The following is a 4192-nucleotide window of genomic DNA, read 5'->3' as shown; positions in this document are numbered from 1 at the left end:
CGCATTCTCTGGCCGTCGTCCTTCAGTCACGGGCGACCACTACGCTCTGAGCCCACTATATATCTCTTCCAGACACTCTCATATCTGGAATCATACAGAAGGTGGCCTTCTGGGGCCAGAGAGATGGCTCAGTGGTTAAGAGCCCTGGTTGTTTTTCCAGAGGACCTGGGTTCAGCTCTCGGCATCCACAAGGTGGCTCCCAACCATCTGTAATTCCAGTCCCAGAGGATCTGAAACCCTCTTCTGGCCACCGTGAGCACTGCCTGCATACGGCACACAGACGAATACAAGCAAAACACCCATACACATAAAATTTAAAAAGTTAAAGGCGGTCTTCTGTGGAGCGGGCTTTTCGGAGGCGTACTAACATGTTTGTGTTGTACCGTGTACTGGTGCTCTGATTCTCTTCTAGTGCCGAATGATGCTCCACTGTGTGGCTAGAGCACATCTGCCTTATTCATTCATCAGCTCACAGGTGTTGGGGTGTGTTGTGAGCAATCCTGCAATGGATTTTTTCTTTTTAGTATGAGTTCACATAATTTACTCTCTTTTGGGCACATACTGGAGAGTGGGTTGGTTGTTGTGCTGATTTATTTTGTCGACTTGACAAAGCTGGGATCACCTAGGAAGAGGGAATGTTGACCGAGGAACTGTCTCTATCAGACTGGACTGTAGACAAGTCTGTGGGGCGTTCCTCTTGTTAATGATCGATACAAGGGGCCCATTGCACCGTTTGTGGTACCACCCCTGGGCAGACTTAACAAGCCGTGTAGAACAAGCCAGTGGGCACCATTTCTCCATTGCCTCTGCTTCTGTTCCAGCCTTGGACTGGCTCAGTGTCGGCTGTATGGCAAACAAACCCTTTCTTCCCCACGTCGCCTTTGGTCTCATCATTTATCACAGTATTGGGCAGCAAATTAGGCCAGTTGGGCCCTGCGGCGGTTTGAGGTCTTCTTGAGAATGGCCCATCTCTTTTCCAAAGAGGCCTTCCTGTTTTCCCTGACACTGACAGTCACGCCATGCGATTTCCAGTGTGTTGAGTGACACAGAGATTGTCAGCCTGAACTTTCTCCGCATCGGTTTCTGGTGTCAACCTCTTTCTTCAGGCCCGTGCCCGTCAGCTTCCCATCACTGTCACAGGTACCCCAGGAGGTTAGAGAGGTCCCTCTCTGGGAGGAGGAGAGGTGCACTTTGGCTCACAGTTTGCTTTGGGGCTTGTGGTAGCACGCGCGCACACACTCTCTCTCTCTCTCTCTCTCTCTCTCTCACGGTGGAGTTACAATGCCATATGCTTCAGGGGTGGGAAGAAAAAGAGGGAAAGGATGGAGCTGGGATTCCACTGTTCTCCTAAAGGATGCGACCCAAGTGGCATACTACTGGGCCTCATTGTTTGAATTTTTTATCACCTCCAAATAGCAGCACTCCAGGGACTGAGGTTTTCACACACAGAACTTGGAAGTCATTGTAGGTCTGAACCATAAAAAGGCACCTCTTACCCTTGCCCTAGATCCAGTTGTAAGGATGCTCGGTGGCCCCACCTTTGAAACATGTCCTGAACCTGCCTCCCCGCTAATGCACTGGGATCACTCCAAGCCAAGCTCTTAGCATCTTTCCCCTGTGTGCCTGCATCACCGAGGACTTGAAAAAAAAAAATATATATATATATATATATATATATATATATATATATATATATATATATATATATATTCATGTCCTTGAACTCCTTGAGGGATGCTATTAAACCTTAAGTCATACCATGACCCTCCTCTGCTCAGAACTCACTAGTTCCTTCCCAGGGGGAGAAAAGGCAATGCCATCTTCTTGACCCTAAGGATGGCAGGTGAGAACCTATTGTCCCACTTTAATGGCTACCATTAGTACTTCCCTTGTAACCTCTTTCTGCACTTTAATGGGCTCCTGCCTCAGGCCTTGGCATCTGTCCAGCCCTGCACAGCTCCCACCCCTTATCTACTTTGAACCTACCGGCCCTGGCAGATTACGTCTTCCTCAGTGGATCATTTGCTTCCTGCATGAAGCCCCAGGCCGTGTGGGAGGAGCACCGCCTGATCGGCTTACCTGAAATAGTATTAACACAACAGAAGAAACTGATGCACGGCTCTGTTTTAGCTGCCTCCCCATGGTTGCCACAGCAAATGGCATCATGGCATGTTGCTTTCTATGTATATGTCTTTTATTGGTGCATGAGTTTTAAAGCAACCCTTATACCACATCGTGTGTGAGCCTCACACATGGCCTGAGCCACTCTGGACTGGAGACCTGGTGCTTCCGTGACCATTACAAAGTAGTACTTGATTGTTTGGCTTTGCACGCGCATACTTGTGTGAATATGAACTCACAGCTTCAAAAGGGAAAACTGCCTCTAGCAGGCATCTGTGGGGTTTTAATGTTTTCTGGCCCCATGATGTTGGAGCCCCCATGGCGCCAGATGTTGGGAGTGAAAAGTACTTCCTGCGGGACCCGCAAGTCCTGGCCCTGGAGCTTAATCTGGGTCCCGAAAGCAAGTGGCTGGGGACTCCTGTCTTTGCAGATGAGCCTGGTTTTATTTCATGACAGTTTTGAAGGCTGATAGCTCAACCTAAGATGCTACATACACCATTCCCAGCCCCATGTTGTTGACTGCTCTGGTGGACTCCCTCAAACTGTGGCTTTCCTGGGCCAGTCAGTACTGAAAACAAAGCTTTTCAGTGTCTTCCCATGGAGCTGTTGCCCAGCCTCCCGCGGCTTAGTGGGGGAGGGATTTATAATGGTGTGCTGTTAGGTCTGTCTATCTGTGGGCTGTGTTACTAGGCACCCCTGAAACAATCCCACTTGGACCTAGAAGGCTTTTGTTGGAGGTTCAAAGGCGTGCAAACTCCGAAGGTTTGTGGTTCCTTTGTACGTGCTGGGGGGTGGGATGTCTGTGGCGGAGAACTGAAGTCCGGTCAAAGAAATCACTTTTGAAGTCACTTCAGTATTGTTTGAGCTGCTTCCAATGGTGTACTGTTCAAAGAGTCGTTACAAAGTCTAGAAATATACTAAGAAGCAAAAGTCACCCGAGATCCTGCCACCACCTAATCCACAGTGTATCCGTGATGTATTTATTCTAGACTATTCCTTGAATTGTGGCATGAAAGATTTTTTTGGGGGGGTTATTAGAACTGCTTTGTGGTGGGGCTCACAACACATCTTTCAGGATCTTCTAAAAGGGTAAAGTCAGCATTTTGTAAATTAAGAGGCCAGCAATTTGCTCATGAATCTGTGATACCGGGATGGCTTGGTGGAGACAATTCTGCTCTATGTAGTGGCAGCCACTATGCTTATAGGCCTGGGGGCTGACGATGGCAGTTGGGTGGGAGCTGTCAGAACAGCTCCATGCAATCCTTGTGTGGCCGTCTGTATTTGTTGACAATATGGAGGCTATATTTGTGGATAAGGCCCCAGACAAGACAGCAACAGAGTTTGCAGGAGCTGACTTCACATGGCATTGCTTCCCACAAACTTTATTGAATGGGGTGGTCTTACGTTGTTTGTCTGACCCATCGATGGGAGGAGTGTTGACCACACAAAGGAAGAAGAGCACGTGAGAAGGTGTCGGAGAGGAGGCTTATCTCAGAAAACACAGTGGCACTGGTCCCTAAGCCCTGTTCTTGGAGAATTATCCCTGAAGGCCTCAGAATATCATTAGCATATTATTCTTATTAACCTGTTGCTGCTAGCATTACTGTTAGGCTGGGAACTTATCAAGGGCCTGGCACATACTGGGCAAGCTCTTCACTGTTGAGCTTTATGTTCTTACTTTTTATTTTGAGACAGTCTCCCTAAACTGCCCAGACTGGTCTTGAATTTATGTTGTGGCCCAAGATAGTGTCGAACTTGTGATTCTCTTGCCTTGGTCTTTTGAGTAGCTGGGATGACAGGCCTGTGCCACCCAGCCCAGCAAATCTCATTTTTGATGCATTCTGGGTAACACCAATGTGCATTTAGGGTGGGCTTTAGCTCTTTACCCTGAGCCTGTAGAGTATGGCTGCTCCCCTAGGAAATGTGATCACAGGCACTTTGGACTCTTTTTTTTTTTTTTAAGATTTATTTATAGCCGGGTGGTAGTGGCGCACACCTTTAATCCCAGCACTTGGGAGGCAGAGGCAGGCGGATCTCTGTGAGTTGAGACCAGCCTGGTCTACAAGAGCTA

The sequence above is a fragment of the Microtus ochrogaster genome, unplaced genomic scaffold (assembly GCF_000317375.1).
Source record: "Microtus ochrogaster isolate Prairie Vole_2 unplaced genomic scaffold, MicOch1.0 UNK1, whole genome shotgun sequence".
Taxonomy (NCBI): domain Eukaryota; kingdom Metazoa; phylum Chordata; class Mammalia; order Rodentia; family Cricetidae; genus Microtus; species Microtus ochrogaster.
This window is presented reverse-complemented; position numbering follows the sequence as displayed.